At 44.7% G+C, this 15,014-nt stretch overlaps 1 protein-coding gene across 2 annotated transcripts in view; it reads right to left on the reverse strand.

Moving 5' to 3' along the window:
- Positions 1–14,098, reverse strand: part of PDE4B (phosphodiesterase 4B) — a 378,929-nt gene extending 364,831 nt beyond the window's left edge. The window contains exon 1 of one of the 2 annotated variants that reach the window (XM_030572883.1): positions 13,957–14,098. The gene's annotated coding sequence lies outside the window, so the exon portion shown is untranslated. Of the gene's footprint in view, positions 1–13,274; positions 13,291–13,956 lie in introns of those variants that run through there. The other variant, XM_030572884.1, reaches the window with a different exon arrangement.
- Positions 14,099–15,014: the final 916 nt, after the last annotated feature.

Raw genomic sequence — 15,014 nt, forward strand, 5'->3', positions numbered from 1 at the left:
ACCTCATAACATGCCAATTTTGCTCAGGACAGAACATCATAGAGGAATACTATGCATTCAGTTGTCTCTACACTGGCCAAGCAACAGCATGACAACTAACCTAACCAGTCCATCCAACTTTTTTGACTGCTTCTTGGGCACTGGTGAGGGATAGCGGTGCCAGACTGAGCCCGGTGATGGGTGCACAACAAATCTACAAACTGAGGCAAGGTGCTGGGCCTAGAGTCCTGCTGAGACTGCTGTCCTGCACCAAGCGGAGCACATTCTCCATGAGGAGAGAACTCAAACAAATATCATGCTCCTTCTGCATGATTCCCCCAAGCACTTCTTCAGGCAGCTGCTATGGGGGTCACTCACAGGCTTAGACCTGCCTGTTGCAGGCAAAACACAGCAGCAGTGCTTAAAACTCAGACAGGGCCGTCCAGAAGACTCAGGGGGCCTTGGGCAAAGCAAAATCGGGGGCCCCTTCCATAAAACATTTGCAATACTATAGTAACATGTATTAGGAAATGTAAAAAATAACTAGTGAAATACATTCAAAAATTAATTTGTAATAATTTGAAAATAAACTAAATACATTATTTAAAAACATTAAAAGCTGTATACATGGTATGTATACATTTGCAATTACATAATGGGCAGTTGCTGGGTGATTCTGATAGTTGGTACCAATGGGCTGTCGTTGCCTGGGGGTGGTGCTGTTGTTGCCCACGGCTGGGTGGGGAGCTGGGCTCTGGGTTCAGGGGTGCCCAGCTCACAGGGGCTGGGCTCAGGGATGTGGGGGTCAGGGGGGTGTCCAGCTCAGAGTGGCTGGGCTCACAGCTGGGGGTAAGGGCTGTGAGGGGATGAGGTCAAGGGGGTTTCCAGCTCAGAGGGACTGGGCTCGGAGCTGGGGGTCAGGGCTGTGCGGGGGATGGGGTCAGGGTGCCTGGGGGCACTGGGGCAGCTCAGCTCTGCAGGCTGTTGTTCTCTCCAGCCGTCCAGACACATAGGGAGCGGGAGCAGGAGCAGGGACCAGCCAAGGACCAAGGAGGCAGGCGCACAGGCACCTGAGGCCGACCTGTGGGAAGGCACTTGCTTACCTTGCCCAATGCATGAGCGTTGGGGTCCTCTTTCTTCCTCCGCTCCACCAGACCACTGCTGAGGCTCTTTTCTTCTCCGTGCCCCTCGCTGGGGCTGACGGGGAGGCTGAGCCAGGGGGCAGCTGCCGCTTTCCTCCAGAAGCCAAGCCCTGGTGTTGCGCCACTGTCGCAGGGTCCCTGCCACGTGCCCTACGCAGAGCTGCGCAGCTCTGCCCAGCCGCTGGCGCCCCGGCCGGCAACGAGAAAAATTGCAGAGGCTGGAGCCCCTGCTCTGGGAGGGAGAGGGATTCTGAGCCTCTGCCTGCAGCTCAGGGATTCCCCTGGGTCAGCGCAGCCGCCGTCAGCCCAAACCTCTGGGCTGCCACAGCGGCTCCCTGACCCCGGGGGCGCCCTGGGCTGCCGCGGCGGCTCCCTGACCCCGGGGGCGCCCTGGGCTGCTGGGCTGCCGTGGCGGCTCCCTGACCCCGGGGGGCGCCCTGGGCTGCCGCGGCGGCGCACTGACCCCGGAGGGCGCCCCGGGCTGCCGGCGGCAAGCAGCTGCTGCCGGTGGCAGCTCAAACTACCTCTCCAGCAGCAGCGGCTGCAACCATTTAAAAATTTTGGGGGGGGGGGGCGGCCGCTTTTTGGCGCCCTCAAATCTTGGCGCTCTAGGCAACCGCTTAGTTCGCCTAAATGGTTGCACCGGCCCTGCTCACTGGCCTTGGGCACCAGGATTGAAAAAATGCCATGTATATCTTTGGGCTCAGACCGGAACCCAACCTCCGGGATCCTGTGAGAGTGGAGGGTCCCAGAGCTTGGGTGCCAGACACAGAAATTTTTAGTCCCACAGCCTGAACCACATGACCGAGTCAGCTGACCTGGGCCAGCTACAGCTGTGCCATCCATGTAGACATACTGTAAGAGACACAACACAGAACTCGCAGCTCAGAGAGAGACAGGTGCTAAAATTGCTTTAAGCAACCGTATAATGATTTGTATTAGTCAAGTATATAAACTAGAGGAGGGGGAATATAAAGGAGTTTTTCCTTTTTGTATGCGTCTCTGCTGAGGTGGCATTTCAGAACCAGGGCCGCCCAGAGGATTCAGGGGGCCTGGGGCAAAGCGGGGTAGCTGCAGCGCTTGTACTCACCCAGCAGCGGTCCAGGTCTTCGGTGGCTTTTTGACAGCGGGGGGCCCTCCAGTCGCTCCATGTCTTTGGCAGCACTGAAGGGCCCCCTGCCGCCGAAATGCTGCCTAAGACCCGGACCGCTGCTGGGCCAGGGCTCATGGGGCCCCTGCTGGGCCCAGGACCTGGGGCAAAATTGCCCAACTTGCCCCCTCTCACTTCTGGGCGGCCCTGTTCAGAACTAGCAGAAATAGCTTCAAGATTGTGTGAAACCTAGTTTTTATGTCTTACTTTCCAAAACCTTAGTCTGTGTAAATAGCAGGGTGAAACAGAAAGGGTCATGAGGGAACTGTTAACTTCAGGTGTCCCCCCCACAACTTCAAGACAAGCTTACAAGCAAACACCCAAGGCCACAAAAAAACACACCAATAAGATAAAACCAACTGTGTGGAGACAGAGGGATTGATAGCGAAGAATAAACAACGGAAGTCATTTTTAGGAGGATGAACAAAAATGTATTGTTTAGGTTACTTATTGTGATTTATGCATAAAAATGTGTTAGTCGGGGGTTCAGAAGGCATAGGTACATTGATAAGGTAACTGAGTCTGCATAAAGTTATAGAACAGAGGATAAAAGATAAGTGATTGACAACAGGAAAGTGGAGAATAACAGGAAAGTGGAGAAGAACAGAAGACAAACACAGCAGAGACCAGAGATTTGAAAAAAGTCATCTTGTCCTCAGAAGACATAACTCAATCAATTACAAAAATAGATACAGCAAAAACAGTACGTCTTAAAACATACAAAATAAAGGATACAAGAAACTGTTTAAACCTAAATTGGAGCATTTGTCACAGCATCTTTGTAATTCTAGGCTGCTCTGCGGGCAGGCAACTCACAGGACCAGAGTAACTTAGGGTAGCCTTCCTGAACTGCAGCACTACAGACCGCAGCTCCACCCTTGACATACCCTACCAGACCCCAGCCCTGCCCCTGACACGTCACCTATTCCAGGACTTTAAAGGAATCCTTTAGAGGTAATCTTATAGCTGTCTCTTGCATTGCTTCTGCCAAGGAATCCTCCCTCAGCCAGATACATAGCAGACCTAAAGATCATATTGTTTCAACTCTTAATGCAGCCAGAGAAAACTCAGTTGGTTCAAACACAAGCAACAACAAGTGTTCTGAGAAACTGTTGTCCAGTGGATCTAGTGCAAGAAGAGTAGGACCCAGATTTGACAATGGTAGTGCCTGGCCCCAAAACAGTTTATCTATGATGTAGAACTTCCAGCTCCAGTACACTAATAGTGATAGCTTATACTGTTATGATGAAAAGGTGCTGGCAGCTATCCCTAGGCTTTTCTTTAACCTGCAGGCAAGCATGCATCTCATTGAAGCCAATGGGCACCCCTTCATTCAGGATAAATGTCAGGGGCAATGAAGCTCCTTTATGGATAGCTGAAACAATAGAACACACCACTCAAGGGACCAAACTACATGCCAGGCCAATCAAAAGGTGAGCTATGAGGCAGAATGGTTTTCCTTGGGAGCTGATCACAAATAGAGGCTGTGTGTGAAAGCAGGGGACAAGAAGAACAGCACTGGTAACGTGGCCCTGTGAAGAAGCAGAGGCAGAGAGAGAGAGATTCTTTTTGGCAGAGTGCTGGCTAGAAATAAGTTGGGAATTGTGAGCAAGGATCCTGTTTGTTCCTATTGTATTCAGGGAAACAGGACTTTGTGTACATTCTTGGTAAACAAACAGTATTGTACCTAAGACATACCTGATTTTTAACATCAATTTCTCCTCTTAATAGAAAGAGCCTTCAAGACCCCAAATATTGGCTAACTGCTTGGGCCAAAAGAGGTAAGGCTGGTGTTTAGTAATGGGATACAGTTTTCACAAACTGTGACCTGATATTCTCATTGAATCAAGCCGGAACAAATAATAGAGATGCTTCCAGAAATTAAAGATTGGCAAAACAAATTTAAACAAGGCCTAAAACAAGTCCTAGAGACTTCTTGTTGGAGATAGAAATCTTTGTTGGGGTAGCAGCTACAAAGCATCCAGGAAGACTGGAAAGCCAATTCTGGACTTATGAGACAATGAGGTGAACAACCACCTGACTGACATGGACCAGAAGGTTTCCCACAAAATAGGGGCAACCATGAAAACTTTGGCCAACTTGGAACTTATTAATAGAGATGAGTTGCAGCAAGGACTTAAGGACCATGGGGAAAAAAAATAAAAAAAAAAAAAAAGGTCAGCTGCAGAAGAAAAGTCAAGGGGCAAAGACCACAGTGGATATGGAATTAGGACAGCCACGGGACTTGGGTAAAACTGAATACGTAGGCCAGTTTTCTACCATGTCTATAACCCACAGCAGCCCACAGGGGAGAGCCTAGGCTGTCACAGTTCAAACAATGCAAAAGTCTAGTATCTTTGAAGGAAAAAGCTCTCTGGGAGACTTATTTGGCTCAGTTGAATACCATAGTCCAAAGGAAATGGCAGGGAAGATGAGCAGAAAGACAAGTTTCTAGCATCCATCTTGAGTGGACCAACTTTGATGGTGCTACAGAACTTACCTCAGAAAAAGAGACTGAGTTATCCAGACCTGGTACGAGCCCTTGATAGCAGTTTGGAGCTAGGCATCAATCTGATCCAGCCAGGGCACAACTGACAGCTCGGAGAGGGAAGAAAGATTCCAACTGAACTGGCACAGGACCTGGTATATCCAGATAGCAATAAGGACCTCCATGATAAATTGGCAATGAAGCAATTTATACGGCTAGACTTGGACTTCCAGATCACATTCAGCAAACACAGCCCTCAGAGAGGCTATGGAATTTGAATCTTTCTTTGCAGCAGTGCAGCGGAATAGAAAACAGCTACTGGGGAAGATGGAAGTTGATGACTATGAGCCCTGTAAGTACAGCTCTGAGCCTAGCACATATGTGGAACAGGGGATTCTGATGTGGTTCATCAACATTTTGAATTGTTAGAAAAAGTGTACACTGGTTTTGTAAAACAAGAGAAACTGGCAATACTGAAAAAACTAAGGGAAGCGGTTTGGTTAAATGTTGTTGCTATTAAAAAAAACAAACCCAAAAACTGGCCACAATAAAAGGACTGTTATAAAGTTCCCAAGGTGTTTGTAACTCTGAAGTTCTACTGTATACAGCTCAACTCTACAATTTTTGTTTAGATCTGGGCAGTAAACAACAAATATGTTACAGGTGTGGCCCAGGTGAGATGAATGATTTGTAAGCAATTGGTTTACAGTGAGCATGTTGTCTTACCTTCAGGATCAGGAACCATAACAACAGTTACATGCTGTGGTACTTTCCAGCAAAGGAAAAACAGGAGTAGTGAAGATCTGCTTTGAGGTCTCCCCCTCTTCTTTCTTTCCACTTCCCTAGTCAGGTTTGGTGACTTTTATAGCCTTCTTCCAAACTCAGGAGGTTACACCTGGTTGTCATGCAAACTGGTCTCTCTAACATTCACTGATATCCAGTCCATATATTGAGCCTTTGGCCTCCTACTTGGGCATCTTCCATCCATGATCATTCAATATAACTCTAAGGTCTCCACTGGACACGTCCATATCAATGTAGCCTTGCCTCCCTCAAACTTGTCTTCAACTGGGGAAACCTGCATTAGGTCCCTCATAACCTCATTTCATTTCCTATCCTGGAGCGTCCAACTATTTGACCACCTCAACATCTTCATTTCCACGGTGCAGAGCATGTTGATTTCTTTTCCTGTGACTGGCCACATCTGTTCTGAACATTAGGATGGGTTGAATTACAGTTTTATATATTCTGGTTCCACAATCTTATGAGAAAGAAGAGTAGGAGACCTATAGAGTGCTGACACAAATAAATGAAGTAGAATACAGGATACAGCTCAGTTCCAGGAATAGTCCTAATGGATAACTTTGGGTTTATCTGAGGAAGTATCAGAGAACAGGACATCAGTGTGGCTTCCCCCAGAAACAGAGGCTATACTTGTGCAAGCGGAGTCTGGGTGAGTTGGGACAGTAATGAATTCATCATCAGAACAAAAATAGGCAGAGGCTGTCTCAGCCAGCAACTCCACAGAAACAACAGACGCTTGTCAGGGGCCTGTTGAAAGCAGTCCCTCCCAGTTGGCTGAAAGGAAATTGGGCAGGAAGAGAAAAAACTCAAGATTTGGATGGGAGTAAATCAGATTTAGGCTAATGATGTGAAATATCCTGACAGACAGATACTACATAAATAGTTAAGATTGTTTAATTCAGTTCAATATCTGGGATGGGACATACAGGGAAACATCATTTTGGAGTACATCAGGATGAGCTGCGATGGGCTTTTTAGGCTTGGGCACTGGTGGCTGTCAGTTGGCAAGACACTGATCTAAATTAAGCAGTTAAATTCCTTTATGGAAGAAGATAGCCAGAACAAACAAAAAAAAGATACCACTGAAGGGACTCGGCCATGTGCAAGGCTAATCAGAAGCAGAGCTATGTGGGCAGAATAGCTTTCCCTGGGGTCAGATTGAAAACACAGGGATTGTGAGAGAGAAGCCTGAAAGCAGGACACAGTGAGATAAGCATGATTAGCATGGCCTTGGGAGGAAGCCAAGAGAGCTTCTTTTGGGCAGAGTACTGGCTAGAATGAAGCATAGAATTTTGAACATGGAAACTATCTCCTGTTTTTTATTCCTACTGTATTCAGACAAACAGGACTTTGTGTACATTCTTAGTAAAGAAACAGGACTGCACCCAAGAAATACCTGATTCTATCATTAATTTCTCCTCCAAACAGGCACAAGCCGCAAGGCTCTGAATATAGGCTAACCGCTCGGGCAAACAGGGAACAAAACTAATAGAGTGCCTTTCATTGCAAAATTTAAAATAGACTTCACAAACTATGTTTATAAGCAAGTAGGATTTTGTTTTCTGCTCAGCTCTATTCTTCTACTGAAACACCTCTCCACTTTAGTCTAAATTAAAATTAAATATACATTATGGTTTAATTATCCAATAATTTTAAATTTTTGCCGCATGTAGCGGAACTCTGAAATAGCAGTAATGAATACAGACAGTAATTAGTATCAGATACCTCTTCAGAAGATACAAGAAATCCCATAACAGACAATTAAAGAACTTCTCCATAAGGGAAGTTTCTTCCTACCCCCAGTCAGGTAGTGATTTGCCTATGGCCTGAAACAAGCCGGTTTATATTCACTGAAATAAAATAAAATGTTTTATCCTGCGTATATGTCCATAATTTCCAGTGGGAAAGTATGCTCTGTGTAAAAAAATATTTTTAAATAGTTTTTAAATTTTATTTCCTTTAAATTTCATTGGATGACTCATTTTTAACAGTTGTGAAAAAAGCTTCAGAGGAATGTTCAATTCCAATATTTGATTTGTTTTGGTCGTGACCCATACACAGTCTAAAAAATTGTCTCAGAACCCAAAGGAATTATTTAAATAAATGAACAAAAATATAAATAATTATGAATAAATAAATGAATTAATAAAAATATCACCAACACACTGACTCCTTTCAGCCACAACAGAGGGAAAATCTTAGTAGGTCAATAACATATGCCATTAAAGACTTGTTTCTACAGCCTGATTTCAGGGACATCAAAACATTTTGCTTATGCCAACAGCAAATTGAAAACACAGACTAAGAAAAAGGTTACTGAGACTTCAAATAGCTTTGGAAAAATATCAGACCTGCAGTGATCCGGTTTCTTTCAAATGTTTCTCCTCCGTTAATGAGCTGTAGCTGGAGGGGGTTCCACTAGCCTTTCCTAATCACATGCTCAGAAATCACTGTGAGGAAGCAGGGCCAAGGAATTCTCATTTCAGAGGCTTCTTCTGTTTTAAGAATGGAGATAAATATAATAGTCCAAAAAACGGGACTGGAAGGGGACAAAGGGAGCAGGAAAAAAACCAACACCTCAACTGTATTCACTTTTACAGACTTTCACCTCAAATGGGAGAAAGTTTTAGGACTTCTAAGGGGAAGAGTCTTCCTACCCCATGAGATCCAAGACATCTGTGGGGAAGGATGAGAACCGTGAATGCAAAGAAGCCCCTATAGAGGACTGCCTTCTATATGATGCCTTGTTGCCTGGTCCCAACTCCATGGTAACATAGATCACCAGGGAGAGGTCTTAACAGGAGTTCCTAATGAAAGTTCTCAGGGTTAGTAGGGGAGGATGATGCTACAGGTAGTTGGTCTTCTGCTCTACCTCCTCCCACAGCTCTCAGCCATCTCTCTGAAACTCCAAGGAGCTCCAAAAAAGAAGCTTCCATGGTTCCAAGGGTGGGGACAATGGAATGAGCCTGCAACTCTCTTCTTTAGGTCCCCCAGGAGAGAGGCACTCCCTGATATTGGTAAACATTCTTATATGAGAATCTGAAATGAAACCAGGAAACACTGGACAAAAAAGATGAACAATGAATTTCATGCCATTTCAGTGGGTTTTTTTGCAGTCTGATTCCTGTACTGACTGAACATTTCACACATGAATGCCGCCCCGTGCCCCCATGGCCACTTTTATTCCTGGCCAGAATAGATAATCTTGGGCTCTGTTCTATACTTCTCAATACACACATGGGTACTGCGGATTATGCTTAGTATTCCTAATCACATCATGTATTATGACATGATTCTTTTTGTACATAATGCCACATTTTTGCTTTTTCTTTTGAACATACATGTAGGATTATTCTCTTGAGCGCTCAATCATTTTGCGTTTCTCATTTGAGCTTCTAAAATTTAGTTTCAGCAATGGATAATACTTGAGTGTTATTTACTTCAGATTCCTCTCTTCCTGAAGCTCCTGTTTTCACTATTTATAGGCATTCTTGAAAGCATGCCTATTGCAAGAAGCTCCTTAACAGACCTATCTTTCACATTTGACAAGTACTTATGCTCTTCTGCAATAATCAGAATCTTTTCTATAATATTTATTCCAGTCTATTCCTTTCTCAGCCAATTTCTGATGACAAATATCTCCATGAAGCCGCTCAATCAACATCAATTGCCAGAAATTTTTTTTCAATGTGTTATGTTTAGTCAATGCTTTGGAAGCATATCTCACTGGGTGACCATCTCACAGAAGGAAAGTCCTCAATGCATTTAAGCTTGTGCGACTAAGATTTTAGGGTCATTGTTAAATCATAAAATATTTCTGTGCTGGTGCATCTATGATTTTGTTTGTTGTTTCAAAATTTCCAGAAGCTTTTCTCATGTCTCAGCTCAGGCCATTCTGTGTTTGTCCTCAAGAAGCATTCGGGGGCAGGGGGAGGGAGCATAAAATTGTGACAAATCAGGCATGAATTTGCTTAGCTATTTTAACACGCCAATGAATCTCTGTAAGCCCTCATTGGTTGAGGAATTTTCCTTTTGTACAATTGCCTCTACCTTTCTAACTCCCAAGGTCACTGAATATGAGTTTTACATAACTATTTGCATTCAGCTTCATCTGGCATTTACTCATGTTTAAATTAAGGTCCTTTTTGTTGGCCAGTTGGTTACTTCAAAAGAAAATGTGGCTCTCTCAAGCAACATTCTTGCCTGAATCAAAGTATTCTTGAGTGACTTCATCTAATAGTTTGCACTCGCTATTCTCCCTCTGAAATGTACTGTAATCATTCAGTGCCTTGCAGCCTGCCATATGCAGTATCGCGAAAGATTTGGCCTTCTCCCATTTATCTTTAACACTACTTGCTTCTAGGAAACTTAAAGCACTGCAGTCACCTCCTCCAGCTCTCTTGCAGACTTTTAAGAGATTCAGGTTACTTCAATTGCTCCATTGTTGTAAGAGATTCATTTTACTTAAAATAAAAGGTGCGACATATAGAAGTACTGGAAAGGAATAGATCTCTATTTCCTTGTTCCAGTGCCTGACATGGGTCTGGGTTACAAAAGGGTATAGTCAGTATCCATGGACACCAGTAATTGCTGTTATAGTCATATTGTATTGTGATATACGAGGAATAAGAAGTTCATGATCTCTCTCTCCAGACCATTCATTATGTATACTTTTACCACATGCCCTCTTATTTATTCTTCTTCTGTCTAAAGCAGTAACAAAAATAGTTTATATAATATTATTGCATAATTTGAAAAATAGCATGTGATCATATACTTAAAGCCTGTGAGTAAATGAAAGTTAGGGGAGTTTTACCACCATAAAATGTATGTAACAGAACAGAAAATCAAAACCTATCTTTGCACATGTGTATAGGGAGCAGCGCTAAAGGGATACTGTCAGCTTAAATTTGGTCAAAAGATTCTTTTGTAAAAACAATCTTTATAAGACCAATAGAAATATTTTCATAATGTTTAAATTCAATTATGAATTTATATTATGTTTTTACTTATTCCCCTGCAGTGCCTCACCCCCAATCACTGAAAGTGACTATGAAACTCACTAAAATTATATTTGTCTAAACTGATCAATACACAAAAAAGGAAACATCATGAACAATGACGAATAAACTCGATTAATATTCTCTTGCTTTTGTAATATAAGGTGTTATTTAATAATTTAAGTAAATAAATGTTTGTTTATAATATACTTCATTTTGTTAAATCTACATTAATTTCATTGTCATACTTATTCCAATATCTCTTTAATGATTTAAGCACTAATCCTGCAAACATTTACTTTGCAGTGTCACATACTTCTAAGTATATCTGGCAATTATTTGTTGGCTAACTTATTACAGGCTTCCTGGTAGAGAAGTAGGACTCTTGATCAGGGATTTGAATGCTGAATAGGTAGGGAAGGGTGTTCCATGTATAAGGGGTGGTGGCATGAAAGAACATGCAAAGTTGGTTGAGAGATAATAAAATAAACTGGGAAACAAACTGGCATCGATGGAGATACAGCGGGGATGAGGAGCAGCATGAAAAGAAACAGTCAGATAAGCAGGGAAAGGTAGAGTTACGTAGAATTGTGTAGGTACCTGATGTGGTGGTGAGGGGAAAGCAGCAGAAACATTTAAAGTTGACCTGGACATGATCAGATCAACTGGTTCGATAGATGATCTTAGTAGCTGAGTTCTGTATTGATTAAGGAAGGTTAGAGCCGGAGGGGAGCACAAACATTGGTATCAGAGCGCCCAGCGAGAAAGAGGCTGTAGTAATCATTGCAAGAAAATACAATCATTGGATGAGAGTTTTGCTGTGTAGACAGAAAGAAGAAGTCAGCGGTATCTGACCGTGGTCCGATAATCCAGTACAGAAAGTCATAGACGGGCCTAAGCTATAAATTTCATCAAAATTCAAGGGGAGGTGGATTTAGTCTGCTAGTTAAGCCTACTAAAGACAAAAGTCTAAGCTACAATTTCTGTAATTGGAGTGGATTCAAACTCTCCCAGTGTGTTCCTTTGGAGGCAAATGAGACTAAGTGAGAATGGATTCAGTATTTCAATTCCGGCCTAAGTCTAAGCAAGACAGAAACAAAAAGGATTCTGTCAGAATGGCTCACCAGAATCTAAAAAAGAAATAGATGGGAATAAAAAAAACAAATAGATGTGCTTGGATATTCCCACAACAGGCACATTCAAATAGATGAGATGAAAAGGGAAAAAGGCAAGTAATTGCTATGAATGGCTTGTTTAGTGCAGACAGTATACTTGGTGCTATAGGAAAAAAAACAAAGGAAAGGCTTGGTCCCTACCCAAAGGAGTTTACAATCTAGATGATTTATTATGAACTAGTCACTTATTTACAATTTAGCTACCATATCTGGAGATGAGTGGAGAAAAAAATAAATCAGAGTGTGTCAAATCAGCGCAGTGCATGTCTTATTTCATTATGAATGTAAAACATGACATAAAAGCGCAATTCTAATTTGATATGCAAATCCCTCTACACTAACCTTGACTGAATGACAGCAGTAAAGTAACAACATTCTCTAAAATTCATACTTTAATTCTGTATTACTGCTTTTCTTGCATGTTAGTAAAATTAGCTAAGAGAAAACACAAATACAGCAAAGGGATTTCTCTTCAGTGTGGGTGACCTCTTGAAATATTTTACATTGCAGCAGATGGTGTACACCACACAAAGCAACTTCTCCCTTCAGTAGTTGCAATTAATTACAAGAATTTTAGTGTCTGGTTGCCTATCTAGGCTGATTTATCATGTCTCAGCCTTCACAGCAAGAAGGCAACAATCTCTGCTATCATGGTAACTAATGCTTCATGATTCTGAAGGTACCTGTTGCACACAGAACTAAACTACATCTCTTATTAACACAAATACACTCAGAAGTATCTTCTACATAACACAGGAATGTTAAATCCCCAAATCCCTCCCAAACTCACATCTCCTATATGGCACTGAACTGAAAAGAGGTCGCTTTAGAAAAACAAATGGACTCAAACCACTTGTTAATGAATATAATGCACAGCTGTAAAACAAATGAAAAAAAATGTACCACAAAAATGCTATAAACCGATGTAGCTTGATCAAAAAGTTATAGGAGCTACACCTCCAATACTTCAATATCACATCACATTATTGACTAGATGCATAGTGAGTGGGTTTCAGATTCTTTTCAAACATTAAGCATAGGTATTGCAGAAAACAGAACCCTAGACTAAATGGGCCAATGGCCTGCTCTAGCATATCAACTCCTATTTTCTTATATATGTACTAACAAAAAATTAAAAAGAATGATAAATCAAGTAAACAAACAAAAAATAATCACGATATACTGAAAGAATATGTATTTTTCCATTGTAATTGCATTAAAAATAAATGAATTTCAGATAGAACTGGAAAAAGGAACACTAAAAAAAAATGATCACAAAAGTTATTAAAACCAGTGAAATAAATAAATGGGTAAGCCATTACAACCAGGATTTCTTGTGAAACTAAATCCACCGACGGGCAAGAAATGCGCTGAAGACCTATTAAGACAGCACAGAATATAGAATACATAAAATATGACCATCTTTTTGTTTTACAACCTAACTCACACAAGCAGCATAATTCTCAACCACTTCATCGCCTTCTGAACTATAGTGTAAAAGCAACACCAACATCATTTAAATACTCTTCATCTTACCTTTAAAAATAACTCTCTCAATTATGCACACCTGCATCTCCACTGCCCATGCATTTGCTTCAAAGCTTCTTTTTTACTGCCAGGTTGGGAATGGGTTTCTTGGGGACTTAAAAATTCATGAGGTCATCACAAAGGCAACCTTGGCTCACCTGTGGTCTGAGAGCTAGTGATCCAGGCAGGCTAATCTTAACCTCTCAATTGTAAGAAGAGCCAGAGAGACCCCTTCCTTCTAAAAGTTCCTGAACGTGCCTCTTGGTGCGTCTGTATTCACACTGTCAGTCTTGGCAGGACCATCCCGGGATGGATGGAGATACTCGGCTAGGGAGTGCTGCGTGTCCCTGCTGGCCATATACTCCTCTCCCTCTCCAACACCGCGGAGTTGAATCCAATCAATCACTACTTGAATGTGAAGCCATTAGTGCAGCTCCACATTTCCCTGTGGCCCTGAGCTCTCCTTGGGGCACGGTGTCTCTATGGCTTTGTCCCTCTCTCCCCGCCTGGGTGCCGCTTTGCATAAAGCCCCAGCCCAGGGCAGCTCCGGCCGCTCCCCCCCGCTGACAGAGGCCGGGGAAGGGAGCGGGGCACCGGGGCAGCTCAGGTCTGCGGGCTGCCGTCTTCTCCAGCCGCCAGCGCGCGAGGGCAGCGCGGACCAGCAGGCGCCCGAGCTGAGGGGAGCACTTACCTTCGCCCACCCACCGGCGTCCTCTTCCTCCGCCGCGCCGGGGCTTTTGTTGGGGGGAGGGGGGGAGTGAACGCGCTCCCGGGCCCCCCGCGGGGGCTGAGCGTGGAGACTAAGCCGAGACAGCCGCCCGTTTCCTCGCCAAGCCCCGCCACCGCCGGCGCTACGCGGAGCTCTGCCCAGCCGCTGGCGTCCAGGCAATGACAATGGAGCGTTTGCACGGAGCGGCGGCTTCGCCTGCGCTGGGAGGCTGAGGGCCAGCACCTGTCAGCGCGCCGCGGGCAGCCCAGGCCGCGCCAGCCCGACACGCACAGCGCCCCGGCGGGCCCCGCTCTGGGGCTCCCGCGGGCCCCCGTTCCCTGAGGGGCACCCAGGGCAAGCTGGGTGGGGGAGGGAGTGGAAAAGGCGCTGCCCGGGGGCGGTGGAAAGCAGCGGCCCGGGAACCCCGGCTTCTGGGGAGCAGCGAGATAGAGACGCCCGGGCAGCCGGGGGAAGAGTGGAAGCAGGAGGAGCCGCCCTAGTGACTGGGATCCGTCGGCCTACACCTGCCTTGATGCCCCCACTGCTGCTCCCTGTGCGGAGGACTCATCCCCGACTTGTTTCCTCCCAGAGAAGGGTGCCCCATGAGGGGGACACGGCCTGACCCCCAGAGCCGCAATGCTTCCTCCACGCCTGCAGGCCCTGCTGTGAGAAGCCTCGTGTTCAGCTGCCTGCCTCACTTCTCTAAGGGCTTGTCTACATCACAAAGTTGCAGCGCTGGTGAGGGGGTTACAGCGCTGCAACTTAGGAGGTGTACACATCTGCAGGGCATCACCAGCGCTGCAACTCCCTGTTTGCAGCGCTGGCCGTACTCCCGTTTTGTCTCGGGTGTAGAGGATCCAGCGCTGGTGATCCAGCGCTGGTAATCAAGTGTAGACACTTACCAGCGCTTTTCTTGACCTCCGTGGAATAAGCAGATATCCCAGCATACCTGAGAAAGCCTCTGGTAATCAAGCTGGTCTCCTTCCCCGGTTTGCTCTCGCGTTCCCCGAACCCCGAGCAAGCAGGTCTCCTTCCCTGCG

This window comes from Gopherus evgoodei, chromosome 8 (genome assembly GCF_007399415.2).
Source record: "Gopherus evgoodei ecotype Sinaloan lineage chromosome 8, rGopEvg1_v1.p, whole genome shotgun sequence".
NCBI classification, from domain to species: Eukaryota; Metazoa; Chordata; order Testudines; family Testudinidae; genus Gopherus; species Gopherus evgoodei.